Here is a 15,261-nt window from a genome sequence, read left to right on the forward strand (position 1 = left end):
ATAGGATGACATGATATAACTATACGATGTGTCTATTAAAGTGGTTCGCATGCCATAAATCACAAACATGCCGTCGATGGAAACATGATGGCATGATATAATTCACTGATAGAATGACATAATTTAAAATATGATGACTATGTAAACAGGATGAGATGATATAACTATATTATGTCTTTAGAAAATGGGTTGGCATGCCATAATTCAGATACATGTTGTCTATGTAAACATCATGGCATGACATAATTCAAGTATATGATTTATATAATAAGGATGTGAGCAGAGGGCAATCGCATATATGATGTGTCAACTAAGGAGATGGCATTCAATATTGTGTATATGATGTAAAAACTAAGCATTGCAATACAACATATGCATGATATGAGTAATATAACCCTGCCAAGTTTGAGCATACACCTCAGGGGGATAATAGGACTGGTCATCTACCTCCGAATCCTCCTTTGAAGAGCTATCTGTAACCAGCAAGATATCTGCTTCATCAGGTAGCATTGTCTACTCTGAAGACCTTGTTTTCACTCCAGATTTCTCCATCACCAATTCAAATGGCTGATGCACAGGAAGAGCAATTGAATATACAAACATAGTCGACAAAAGCAATGAGAAATACAAAAAAAGGACGCCATGATATAATTCACATATATGACGCTTGCCTAAACAGCATGGCATTTCATAATTCACATATATAATGCCTTGCAACAAGATAACATTGCATAATTCACATATATAATGCCTTGCAACAAGATAACATTGCATAATTCACATATATAATGTCTTGCAACAAGATGGCATTGCATGATTCACATATATGGTAATTAGACACTAAACAGGTGGCATTCACACAAAGCATGTCTAGACTGAGCAAATGACATAGCAATGCAAGATACCATACGCATGATATGAGCAACATGACCCTGCCAAGTTAGAGCATGCACCTCGGGGGGGATATGACCGGTCATCTGTCTCTGAATCCTCCTTTGAGGAGCTATCGGTAACCAGCAAGACATGCGCTTCGTCAGATATTATTGTCTGCTCTGAAGACCTTGTTTCCACTCCAGATTTTTTTCATGACCGTGCCGAATGGTCGATGCACAGGAAGAGTAATTGAATGTACTAAAATTGTTGACAAATTTAACACGTAATAAAACAATGGTGGAATGATATAATTCACATATAAGATGACAGGCTAACCAGGGTGGCATTGCAAAATTCACATATATGATGCCTGGCTAAACAAGATCGCATTGCATGATTCACATATACGATAAAGAAGCTAAATATATGGCATTGACACAAAGCATGTCAAAACTAAGCAGATGACATCTTTAATGTATATAGTAAGCAATGCAAGGCACCATATGCATGATATTACCAACATCAGCATGCCAAGTTAGAGCAAAGACCTCATGGGGTAAATAGGAGTGGTCTTCTCCTTCTAAATCCCCCTCAGAACAGTTATCTTCCTCTTGATTACGATCCAAAATGGGTGGAGGGGGCTTGCCTCTGCGCCCACCATGGAGCGACGTCTGAATGAAATTTTATTGCCACGCAAGGCTCGTCTCTTTTGCTCTACATGATCAGTTCCATTGTGTACAATAACTGGCATGCATAGGAATAGAACATAGTGAGATTAAGTAAGGAGTGCATGCACAAATCCAGAGTGATGGTAGCAAACTGTGGATAGACCCAAAACCAATGATAGCAGGTAGATAATAGCTTTAGTTAAAAAATACAGATAATGGCTCCTTTAATGTTTGTTTGCACCCAACATGAAACTCATATTAGACACCCGAGATTAAGCAGATAGTAGACAGATAGTACTGATTGCTTCCCCAATATGTACCCCACAACCATTTAAAAACTCAAGTTTCAGCATTAGTTTGGACCTAACTCGGAGTCTAATAGGTGAACACGACGATAATGTAGCATGTCATCATATTAAGTGATGCATAACGTAAGCAGACACGGAAGAGTGTGACCTCTCTTGAGGAACCATGTAGTCCTCAAGGTCATCTGCTCAATTGATGATGGTAATGCAGTTGTCGTGGCTGCCGGCGGGGGGGAAGAAGATCTGAGGCGAAAGACAGTCTGGAGAGCGGATCCCTGCTGTGGTGAACCCTTCCGTCATTGGAGCAGCTGAGCTGGGGTGGAACACAGCGCGCAGGAGCAGGACAAACCACACAAGGTTTTCTTTGACACATATCTGTAACAGAAGTATTGTGTAAGGGCTTGTTTGAATATGAGGATTCTAACAATGCAGGGATAGGAAATAGACAGGAATACGATAGGAATACACGTGCAAAACAGAGAATTTAAAAACACAGGATTTTTGCCAATCTGGGTGTTTGATTCACAACAATTGGAAGATCACAGGATGCAAAAAAGCATGGTGAGATTAAGTCAAACCACAAGAAAATGTGCGGTTATAATGCTATTATGCTACTATCTCTTAGTCTTGTGCTTGATGAATAAGAATATGAAAAGGAGGACAAGTGGAAATTAGAATTCCTACGTTTTTCTTTCAAGGAGACACTAAAGGAACAAATCCTACAGATTCCCTTTGCTCCATTCCTTTGCACCAAATTAATGAAAAGTAGTACCATAGGAAACTTTACAATTCCTACGTTTTTCATTCACTTTTCCTTTCAAGCACTGGCGATTCTAGTAGGCAGGCTTGAGCAAGGAAAATCCTACACTAAAAAGTGTTTTTGTGCTACTTCAATTACTTTGGACCCAAGCCACTGCCCTACTAGCTCAACTCCCACGCCCATCGACAAATGCACAGCTCAAACGCGCAGAGATAAATAATGATGGAATTCAAGAGAGTCCATCACGGATAGCTAAGTTGCCTGGTACCTCACTACTTGTCGTATAGTAGGATAAAATAATCATATCACGTTGCTACGTGTGCTCAGTGGACAATATATATAACATGTAGAGTAAAAAAGAGATGCAACAAGTGTACAACCTCTTTGGCGAAGCCATGTCGATCCCAGCGTGATTGGGTTGGCCGGTGAGGATGCTCCGGCTGACTTGGCTATCGGAGTAGGGTAAGAAGATCTTAGGCATGTGGAGATGGAGCCCGAGGTACTGATCCGCTGTGATGGAGGGTTTCGTCATTGGAGCAGCTCCGATGAGTTGTATGATGCCTAGGCTGAAGCAGGACAAGAGAGACAACGTTAACCTGAGTGGAATTCTAATAGCATCTCCAATAGATGACGTAAAATACATAACCACAAAGTGCTAGATGTCAAATACATCAGCCGCTCATCTCCGAACTTAATTGTCGAAACTGAATTTAACTGTCGAAACTAAACTTAACTGTCAAAACTGAATTTTGCTGTCGAAACTGAACGCACTAGCAAGGTGAGGCTACACGTCAGTCGACTGATTTTTTTCATCTCTGGTAAGTCAATTTTGCAGCCGTTTGATACGAAATCAAGGGCATGGAGTTCATCTTCAACCTCCACCCCCCTGAGCCGCCAGCCACCACCGACCAAACAGCAGCCCCCCGCCGCCCGCGGCCGGCGGTGCGCCGCCCCGCCCGCCCCGAAAACACACCCCACCACCGCTTCGCCGCCGCCCCGGCCATCCCTCTAGCCCCCCCCCCCCGTGCCGAGCTTTTTCTCCGGCGATCCCCACATCACCGCCCCCACCACCGTCGGTGACCACCGCCCCCACCCTGAACGCTAAGATAGATTGTGGGGTAACTCTCCGGCGAGCCCCCCTCCCTGCTGCAGCTGGTTCTTCCTTCACTCCGACGAGCCCCCCCCTGAAAATCGACCAACCAAAAAGTCGATTCTGTCGACTGAAGTGTAGCTAAATCGGAGCAGCATCGCAAGCAAGAGTAAGAGCGAGAGCACCAGCGCCAGCAAGAGCAAGAGCAAGAGCATAACAGGCAAGGGACCGAGAGCAAGAGCAGAGCAGCAGTGCGAGCGAGAGCTAAAGCAGCTGCAGCTCCTACTGATGTGGACGTCGCCGCCGAGGGAGCGATGCTGTGGAGGAAGTGGCCGGCGACGCCGCCGTGGATGGAGCCGCGCCGTGTCGGCTCGGGACCGAGCGCCGGCAGCACCATGAGATCGAATCAAGAAGAAAATGTGGCGATTAGTGTACAACCTCTTTGGTGGCGCCAATTAGGCTGCAGCTTCATCCGAGGAAATGGTGATGATGATGCTCTTCCGGTGGTGCAGGTGAAGATGGCGGTGTGGGAATGGAGGTGGCGTGAAAGACGAGGGAAATGTCGGGGCAGATCCTTGGAGGTGGAGGACGGGGTGGCTGAACTGGCGGGACGGCGACATCAACGATGGATCCTCATCCGGTACTGTGGATGAGAGACATTGAGATGTTGCTGTGGACGACGTCGTTGGGGAAGAGGCTCCGGCTGGGTGGTGGACGGAGGAGGGTGTGGGGCTTCATCGCGGGTTTTCGCGGCCTCGGTGTATGAATGCGTGGGCGGATGGGATGGGAGTGGGGAACCATGGCTTAGGGACGCGCTTGTCCGAAATGTGGGGTAAGTTACGAAAGTACCCCCACCGATTTGAGGCGGTTCTTTCGGTTTAGGGGTACCACGGGCATTTCGCGTGTCGGGATTTCACAAGAGGTGGGAGTTTTCACGCGCGTTGTAATTTTGGAATAGCAAGGCGTGGGTTGAGATGGAAGGAGTTGTCGGAGCACAATGAGACAAAGATATATCTTAAATATTTCGGGGCAACAAAGCACGGGTTGAAGAGGCAGGAGTTTCGCAGCACAATAGGCAGAGACGCTAGCTTGAAATTTTGGCATAACGAGGCGCAGCTTGAAATTTCAGGAGAACAAGCTTAACGTGTACCCAAAAAAGACAATTTGCACCTCAACACGCACAACACACACACACACACCATTTAGACTAGAGTAAGGTACACGTGCATTGCACACAAGAGATTTGGCAACAAAATTATGAATAAATACCACATTGTAGCATGTAAGCTTTGAGTCATATATCCATTATGTAGATGTTCGTTTAATTCTTATAGTTCATTTCATTCGAAATCATATAGTTTTTATACGAAAGCTAATCGATTTTAAGATTCATTGAATTGTGCGTTGTAAGACATAAAGTAAAAATAAATAATGGCAAATCATGTAGAAAAACATTTGGGCAATTCTGATATGGAAGATTCTAGAAGAAAGAAGAAGTGCTTGTGTTTTGAGGTTTGTGCATTATGCTTAAGTTCAACCATGGAGTCTTCTAGATTATACATGTGGCGAAATCTGGTGGAATCTTGATGATATCCAACAGCTAATAGTGCTCAAATTTGCCATCTCTGCACCATCGGATTCGCCTCATCCAACGACCATCTTTCAAAGTTAAAGTTACCCGCACACAATATAAAAAATATAAAACATAATATATATATATATATATATATATATATATAGGTGTATAGATATAGATATGTGATGCGAAAGCCACCATCATCTCCAATTAGAATAGTGCATCCATGCACGGATGCAATGTGGCCAAACAATGTCTGCCATCGGTATCTCAAATTCAACTCAGTCTGACCTTGTTCAATGTGTATACATTACAACATGCTCATTACCAAACCACACCGCGCAGATCTCCGTTATATTCATGCATGCATGGGTTCCAAACATCAAGATCTCTTATTCAAATATTTGAATTCAAATTTACATTGATTATGACCTCACCTAGTATTTTACACCCACACAGTCATCTTCTCTTTATAATTGTACCACTAACTTTCTCTCGTGCATGCATGCACACACACTACCAGCCGGCATTATCCATCGCACACATGCAATATTTTCTTCAGGTCGGTCTCCCATGAAGGCACACAGCCACACACATCCCCCTCTCCAACATATTAGGCATTCTTTATCTCTCACACATGCATGCGCAACGATCGATGTTCCTCTATGTTTGTGTGTATATAGCTAGGTATTTCATAGTTTTCCACACAAACCGATCAATCGATATATCCAGTGAGGTCTCCCCTCTTTCCCACGTCCACATCTTTCAATCTATACCTCTCTATATAGGATTGACATATATAGCTAATACACCCACATTAATTATATATCCAACGTCCCCCTCTCATCATCCATGTGTTCCGCTTCATCTCTCAAACGCGCACGCAATGGCGAAGACAGGGGCAGCAAGGGCCCTGCCCCCCCCCCCAACATCACTATATATCGAGGCTAATATGAATGTGATCATTAGACAATTGCTGCTAAAATGGTTTAAGCTCATGAATTGGCCCTCCTCGTAATGGATTAGCAATGCTTGGCCCCCTAGCTCATTTATTTTTTGTGGCTCCGCCACTGTGCGCAACAGCGCACATTCTCGCCCCCTCTCTCTAAATATCGATCTCGCACTTGTGCACTCCTTCATAGTCTCCCTCCACTCGACCCCTCGCACCATCTTCTAGCCCCCCACCGGATTTTTCCACATGTACTATCTAGCAGACTCAATGGTTGAACTTAAGCATAATGCACAAACCTCAAAACAGCAGTGGTTCTTCTTTGTTCTAGAATCTTTCGTATCATAACTGCCCAAACTTTTTTTCTAGTTGAATTGCCATTATTTGATTTTTACTTTATTCTCTACAACGCACAATTCCATGAATCATAAAATAGATTAAGGGCTTCTATGATTCAAAGGATTCTCAAAGGAATTTTGGAGGATTCTAATCCTTAGGAATTTTTCCTATCTTGGTTGTTTGATTCGTAGGATTGTAAACCATAGGAATTTTTCCATATGAGTCATTTGCACTAGATTTTATGGAAACATCCCATCCAGTCAAACCTCTTTGAAAGAATTCTGCGTTTTTCTATGCATAATCAAACACTCATAAAATCATGTAGGATTCAAGACGACATTCCACTATAATCCCGTGTTTTTCCTATTCCCGCCTTTTGGAAATCGTACGAATCCAAGAGGCCCTAGCTTTTTTATAAAAACTAATTGATTTTCAATGAGATGAACAATAAGAATTAAACGAATGTCTACATCAGGCATATATGACTCAGAGCTTACATGCTATAGTGTGGTATTTATGTAACACACTACAAGAAATATGTCAACTAGTGACCTTCTGTCAGTGACCCTGGAAGAATTTGTCATAGATCTATGACCATTTCAGACCAATTGGTCAAAAGCTGTTCGAGGGGCTCCAAACCCTAAACCATTGCGACCATTTTGGTCAGAAAGGTCATAATTTCCTTACACGAAAAGGTCATAAAGCAAACAGCGCTAGTCCGCTGCCTTATTTCTAGTTGTTAAAGACCAATATAGATGGTCATAGCCTTGTAAATTGTGGTGGGTTGCTATGACTAGGCGCCACCTCATCAGTTTTGCCTATGTGTCATGTCCATGTGGCAGTTTTTGCCCTAGGTTGTGAAGCAACCTATATTTCTGTCATTCCCAAAATTCCCAAAAAAATCTCATAAATTCTTTGGGTCATATCTTCGTCAAATATGTAAAAACATTCCTTGCCTAGTTCAAAAATAATTTGAAAATATTCATTTTCCTATTCTGTTCAGAGCAGCACTTTGTGAAGGTAGTACCACTTTGGCATGTCCAAATGGTATCCATTTTCTACAGTGCTTTCCTATGCCCAAATAACCATCCTCCACCAAATGCCAGCTCAATCCATTCATTATTTTGAGCCCAGCTTCAACATTCGTATTTATGTCCAGTGTGGTAGTTTGTAAAGCAAGTACCACCTAGGCTCCTCCTTTTGAGCTGAAAATTTGTGAAGACGGCCTTCTTAGTAACTGATCATACTCAGCCAAAACTCACGCCCATTAGCCATGTGCATTTCCCGTACCGCAAATCAAACACTTGGCTGCTTATTCATGTTTGAGCATCGATCGGTCTCCTCGTGAGAACCTTATGTTCTGATTTTCTTCCTAGCACCTATCTGGGGAGTGCCCAACCCACTAGACATGCCTAGGCCGCCCAGAACACATGGCAACTCCACGGTCACGCGGTGACCATGCGGCGGGCATGCGAGCTTACGCGCTCTAGAGTTGGGTCCCTCGGCCACCGTCCAAACCTCGATGTCTCCCCATCAAACCATGTTTCTGATTAAATAGATACTTATTTACCTAGAAATGATTTTTGGAAAAAATAAAGAGCAAACTATGAGGCAGCTGCAGTTCAAATTTGACCCGCTTCCAACTGAATCGACGGGAATTTGTCTTTTTCACCAGAGGTGGATCAAAAATTTTGACACCCAACCATTTTGTCAATTTTGCATTATATATGGCCTAGTATTTTATAAAATTGATTAGGTCCAATTCTTTAACAATTATTTGGTAGTTCCTTCACAAAAAACCCTCCTTTTGGGCACTCAGAAAATGAAAAATGAATTTTCCGTGCAAAGAAAATGAAAACTTCCTTAGGCAACATTGTTTGGAATTCCAAGATGCACCCTCATGCACAATATGAGATCATTTGAACAAACTATGCCATGAATGTGGCCATAAGATTGATCATTTGGCTTGAAAGCCATGAATCTTCACGCATGATAGCTCATTTCTGAGAACACTTTTTTAAAATAATTACCGTATTACAAGTTTATTATTTTTCCTGGAAACTTGGTCACATATAATGACACAATGCGAAGGTTTTCCAATTTTTTGATTTTTTCTTGAATTTTTTATGCCCATTTCAAAATGCGGTCAAAACGGCAGGCTTCACCGTTCCTAGCTAGTGGTTGAATCTTGGAATTTTTTTGGTGTTTCTATGATTAAATAGATACTTATGTAGCTAGAAATGATTTTTGGAAAAAATAAAGAGCAATCTATGAGGCAGCTACAGTTCAAATTTGACCCGTTTCCAACTAAATCGACGGCAATTTGTCTTTTTCACCAGAGGTGGATCAAAACTTTTTTCACCCAACCATTTTGTCAATTGTGCATTATATATGGCCTAGTATTTTAGAAAATTGATTAGGTCCAATTTTGCAAAAATTATTTGGGAGGTCCTTCACAAAAAACCCTCCTTTTGGGCACTCGAAAAATGAAAATGAATTTTCCGTGCAAAGAAAATGAAAACTTCCTCAGGAAACATTGTTTGGAATTCCAATATGCACCCTCGTGCAAAATATGAGATCATTTGAACAAACTATGCCATGAATGTGGCCATAAGATATATCATTTGGCTTGAAAGCCATGAATCTTCACGCATGATAGCTCATTTCTGAGAACACTTTTTTAAAATAATTACCGTATTACAAGTTTATTATTTTTCCTCGAAACTTGGTCACATATAATGGCACAATGCGAAGGTTTCCCAATTTTTTGATTTTTTTAAATTTTTTATGCCCGTTTCAAAATGCGGTCAAAACGACGGGCTTGACCGTTCCTAGCTAGTGGTTGAATCTTGGAATTTTTTGGTGTTTCTATGATTAAATAGATACTTATGTACCTAGAAATGATTTTTGTAAAAAATAAAGAGCAAACTATGAGGCAGCTACCGTTCAAATTTGACCCGTTTCCAGCTGAATCGACGACAATTTGTCTTTTTCACCAGAGGTGGATCAAAACTTTTTACACCCAACCATTTGGTCAATTGTGCATTAAATATGGCCTAGTATTTTAGAAAAATGATTTGGTCCAATTTCGCAACAATTATTTGGGAGGTCCTTCACAAAAAAACCTCCTGTTGGGCACTGGAAAAATGGAAAGTGGTTCTTTCGTCCAAAGAAAATGAAAACTTCCTTAGGCAACATTGTTTGCCATTCCAATATGCACCCTCGTGCACAATATGAGATCATTTGAACAAACTATGCCATGAATGTGGCCATAAGATTGATCATTTGGCTTGAAAGCCATGAATCTTCAGAGATGATAGCTCATTTCTGAGAAAACTTTTTTAAAATAATTGTCGTATTACAAGTTCGTTATTTTTCCTGGGAACTTGGCCACATATAATGACACAATGCGAAGGTTTCCCAATTTTTTGAATTTTTTTGAATTTTTTATACCCGTTTCAAAATGCGGTCAAAATGGCGGGAATGACCTTTCCTAGCTAGTGGTTGAATCTTGGAATTTTTTTGGTGTTTGTCTGATTAAATAGATACTTTTGTACCTATAAATGATTTTTGTAAAAAATAAATTGCAAACTATGAGGCATCCGCAGTTCAATTTTGACCCGCTTCCAACTGTATCGACGAAAATTTGTCTTTTTCACCAGAGGTGGATCAAAACTTTTTACAACCAATAATTTGGTCAATTCTGCATTAAATATGGCCTAGTATTTTAGAAAAATGGTTTGGTCCAATTTTGCAACAAATATATTATAGGTCCTTCACAAAAAAACTCAGTTTGGACACTCGGAAAATGGAATATTGATTTTTCGTGCAAAGGAAATAAAAACTCCCTTTGTCAATATTGTTTGCAAATCCATGATGTAAACTTGTGCAAAATATGATATCATTTGAACAAATATTTGATAGGACTTTCACAAAAATACTCATTTTGAGCACTGAAAAATGGAATGAAATTTTTTATCTTGAATCGATCACGACCAATATATATTGGTCATAAGGTCATCAAATGGTTTGCTTCGTTCTGATTGGACCATGAGAATATCACACGGATCACTCATCAACCACCGTCGGATGCTTCCGGATCCAACGGCCGAAAACCACCCGAGCCGAAACCCTAGGTCTGTCCTCATGGACATTTTCCACCCACCCCCCCCGCCTCCATTCTTTATTTCTTTCTCTCCCTCCCCCCTCAGATCCTCTCCCTTCTCCCCCGTGCAGCGAACCCTAGCCCCTCTCTCCCCCGCACACCACTCCTCCTCCCTTCCAGATCACAGCCGCCACCTCCTCCTTTCTAGATCGCCACCTCCACCTCCCTCCGGACGAGCTCCCCGCCGTCCATGGCCTCCCCCACGCCCTTCTCCCCCGTGAGCCCTCTATCTCTCCCTCGCACGACTCCTCTACTCCACTCGATTCCGGCGAGTTGAGGCGGCTCTCGCCGGCGCGCAGCACACCCCGGGGTTCAGGTAAGCAAGTTTTTTGCTCGACGCCGGCACGGGCGCGGATCGAGACTGGCGGATGGGTTTGGTTCCTTCCTTGGTACAGGCGGTGTTGTGCGCGGCGGTGGCACTGGCGCTGTGCGCAGGCGGCATTGGCGCGTCACCTGCGGCAAGGGGCGCGGGGTGCCGGAAGCACGTGCGGAGGGTCACGGAGTACGGGGCGGTGGGGGACGGCAAGACGCTCAACACGGCGGCATTCGCCAGGGCGGTGGTGGACCTAGGCAGGCGCGCGGGCCACCGCGGCGCAGCGCTGGTGGTGCCGGCGGGGCGGTGGCTCACTGGGCCCTTCAACCTCACCAGCCGCTTCACCCTCTTCCTCCACCGCGGCGCCGAGATCCTCGCATCCCAGGTGCGCCCCTCTTCTTCAGTTACCCGTGGGATTAATTAGCGGCAGTAATTGCTACGTACGTACTTACTGTGGCACGATGCGGGGTGGGGGGCTACTGGTGACGGACGGGACGGCATGGGGCCGGTGCTAAGTCACTTGGCCGCTTGCGTAGGGAGGTTCGTCCAGGAACGGAGTGGGCAGCGGCTACTGGTTTGGGGGTCCCCTACCATGCATCACCATGACCTGTAAACTTGAGTAGAAGTTACATGATAATTCACTTCGGGCTGGTTGTTTTATAACTTACACCAATATATTGCAACCGATTGGACCTTCACATGCGTTTTTTCAAGTAGTATTCGTTTGTTAGCAGTACTACAGTCTATTAATTTTGTCCTCTATCAAAGTTGCCTCACAAACAGTTAATTTCTAGTAATTATTTGAGGAGAAGTTAATTCGTTAGTAGCTGATTTGGAGCATGCACTTAATAATTACCTGATGTTCTTCGAATCACAGTCGATTCAATTATATGTGTTGCTTCAAATTGGTTGGTTGAAGTTTGACATTGTACTTTGTTAACTCCCTTAGCTATTTTGGATGTCAGAGTGAACTGAGAAGAAAATCAACCAGAACTCGGGACAAGTATGTGCTGACAAACCATCAAATTTCTTTCTCTTTTGTTGCCTCCACTATGTGTAGGAGTCAAGGATATCTGTTTCATAAAAGAAATCAAAGATCATCTGTACACACTCCCTCCGTTTACTTTTGTAAGACCGTTTAGACATTTAACACAACACCCAAATGTTGGTAAGCGCCTGATGCATACAACTTTAATCTGTAAGGAGGGGCTAATAGCATATACGTACTTACGGATGGTTGTTGTAGTTTGAAGATACTTTCAGGGTGCATGAGTGTCAGGTTTTTAACTTGTTCCAGAGTTCCGATCACTCTATATCTCTAGCCGTTCCTGATGTATGTCTCTGTTTTTTTGGATACAGGGATTTTCTTTACAGTGCTGGGCGTAGTGATGTTCATCCCTGGGTTCTACTACACAAGAATAGCATATTATGCTTACAAAGGGTACCAGGGCTTCTCTTTTGCCAACATCCCTCCCATCTGAAATGATTTGCTGTAATGACGGGCATGGGCATGGCAGGTCAAGCAGTCGCATCCCACTTATTTGGAATCAATAATAACAAAGCAGATAATATTACATTACTTTACTGAACTGCTCTTTTTATCCTGTAGATTAAATCTCATTGTTTAAGAGGTCATGTTCTTTGCTTTTATCTATTCAATACATTCCAGCATGTTGGTTTAATAAAATCCTCTAGTAATGCCACAGCTTGTCATGCATGTCGCATTTCCTTATTTTTGGGGAATTTCGACCAGCACCACCACTCTCTGTTTTGGGAATTTCGTTCCCATAATTATTATAGCCAACTGTTCAGACTTGTTTTTGCGGGGAGCAAATCTGCATGTGCAAAGTGTGTGTGTGTGTCTGTGTGTGTGTATCCAGTGAGCAAATCTGTAGTAATTACAGAGTATGCTAGCTGCTTTCTTTTAGTGTCTATTATCTGCTCAGTTCTCTTTTGACAAATAGTTTATTCATCATACTTTTATCTGGTTGTTATTCATGCAATAGGAAGCAACTTAAAATGCGACTTGAAAATTAATTTCCAACCAAATGAGCTTTTCTTTCTTCTATATATTCTGTTGTCATTGAGTTTCTGAATTGCTTTATATTAGGATCGGGCTGAGTCTTTCTGATGGCTGAGTCTTTGTGATGTTACTTTATGGTCACCAGCTCACCGGTGTACATGTTTTCTTTCTGTTGGATACTTGGTGTGCTAGGAAGCACTCTTTATACTTCCAGGGTGCATTTTTTATATGTGAGTATCTTATGTTTCTGTAAGCATTAACACAATATGACGTGTGCAGGGAGCTCCGCATCCGAGTCCCAGCCCACCCACCCCTCACCCCTCGCTTTGATCCCAAGGCACTGCGCGGTTCCCGGCCAGTTCATGATTTTGGCTTCTGCGGGTTCTGATCAGTGAATATATTTCTGCTTGTAAGAGGGTGTTTGGTTGGACGGTAAACTTGCTGCACAACTGGACCTCGTTACATGCAGTGAAACAAATTACCACATCACTGGTGAGCTTATTTACATAAGAACACAAGCATGACTAGATCTAAGAATCACAGAGATTAAGTCAGCATATCTGATAATTGCTTTCGTTGCTTGTATGTTCAGTTTACGGGTCTCCTTTGACTGCACAAGCTGAATATCACTCCCTCTGTTCATAAATAAGTCATGTGCAAAGAGGTTGCCTTCAGTTTACTTTCTGCCTGTAGAGTTACTGTGTTTCTGATGGATTTTGAAATCATACCATATGTTTTCTTATAAGCAAATTATATTGATGGTTGAAAGATTTTATATGCTTTTGATGCGTGATCCTTCTAATGCTAGGTGATTTGTTTCTTGGAATTTGGAAGAGGAAGACGATGAAGCGTTCTGGTTGTACTTCATAGCTAGTTTCATTGTATTTTGTACTGGTCTGGTTGTATGAACAGTATGTAAATATTGTAATAGGCTACACTTATTGGTCTAGTTGTATTTTGTACTGGTCTGGTCATTTCAAGTATATAGTTCTGTTTCATTTGAAATATTTGTCATGAAAGAGTTCTGTTTCTTTGTACTATGAAAATATGAGAAATAGAAAGTTGATGAGTTGGACTTACTTATTGGTAGAGGCCAAGGCCCAAAACGTGAATAGCATGCAAAAAGGCTGAGGCCCAAAAAAATTCAACTTTTAAAAGGCCGAGGCCCAAAAAGAAATGGACCGTAAAGTTCTGTTTTAGAAACCAAAAAGGCCGAATTGCTGGGCTTGGCCCATGTAGCTAGCGTAAATTGACAGGAAAAACATATATAAAAGGCTGAATTAATGGGCTCGGCCCATGTAAAACACCTATTTGGACCGGGCTGAATCTTGTGCCACATCAGCTTGCCACGCTAGATGCCTACGTGGCATGGGGAGGTTGCTAGTGACCAAAACGCCATAGTAGGAATATTTTGGTCGTAAACGTCCACGACCTTCTCACAGAGAAGGTCGTTATAGTCAGTTAATGACCCTCAGCTTTTGACCTTCTGTTTTTGGTCAAAAAAAGGTCGCAAATGAAAAACAATGACCTTTCAGTGACCAATAGTCAAGGTCACAAGTTGACATATTTCTTGTAGTGACAGCTTGGTTTTTGGCCCTTTTCTTTTTCTTTTGATTTATTTGGTTTTTGCTTTGTTTTCTGTTTGGAGTTGTTCTGTGGCCTTGCCACCTGGGAAATCATCCTCATTCCCCCTCCCAAGTGGCTCATCATTCTCAAAACCTTGCCAAGATCATGTCACTTCACTTCTTGACCAAACCCTAAAATTCTTTTCTTGGGAAAATTCTTTTTTCATTAAAGGAATAACCCTATCTGCCGTAGGTTGTGAAGCAACCTATATTTCTATACATCCAAAAATCCCCAAATAATTCTCATAATTCCTTTGGGTCATATATAGCTCAAATATGCCCAAACATTGCCTTGGCTAGTTCAAAAATACCCAAAATTATTCTTCCTTTCTTCCCTAAATGGCACTTTGTGAAGGAACTACTAGCTAGGTGTATCCAAATGAGTTGAACTTTTGCACACTCCTTAATGTGCTCATATTAACCCCCTCCACACATTTGCAGCCCCATCCAATCATCTATGTGAGCACAGGAACAAATCTTTGATTTTGGAAAATTTTCAGGTTGTGAAGCAAGTGCATTCTATATTGCTTCCAAAATCCTGATAAATTACCAGATCATTCTTATACACATAAAAC

The 15,261-nt window shown here is 42.3% G+C and overlaps 1 long non-coding RNA gene across 2 annotated transcripts; it reads left to right on the top strand.

Moving 5' to 3' along the window:
- Window positions 1–10,761: 10,761 nt before the first annotated feature.
- On the top strand, window positions 10,762–14,028 carry LOC123065646 (uncharacterized). Of its 2 annotated transcripts, XR_006431099.1 has the most exons (5): window positions 10,762–11,041; window positions 11,121–11,423; window positions 12,398–12,555; window positions 13,341–13,553; window positions 13,654–14,028. It is a non-coding gene; the product is annotated as an uncharacterized lncRNA (long non-coding RNA). The 2 variants fall into 2 exon arrangements; XR_006431098.1 differs by having other exon boundaries at window positions 13,341–14,028.
- The last annotated feature ends 1,233 nt before the right edge of the window (window positions 14,029–15,261 follow it).

This window comes from Triticum aestivum, chromosome 3B (genome assembly GCF_018294505.1).
Source record: "Triticum aestivum cultivar Chinese Spring chromosome 3B, IWGSC CS RefSeq v2.1, whole genome shotgun sequence".
In the NCBI taxonomy this organism is placed as follows: domain Eukaryota; kingdom Viridiplantae; phylum Streptophyta; class Magnoliopsida; order Poales; family Poaceae; genus Triticum; species Triticum aestivum.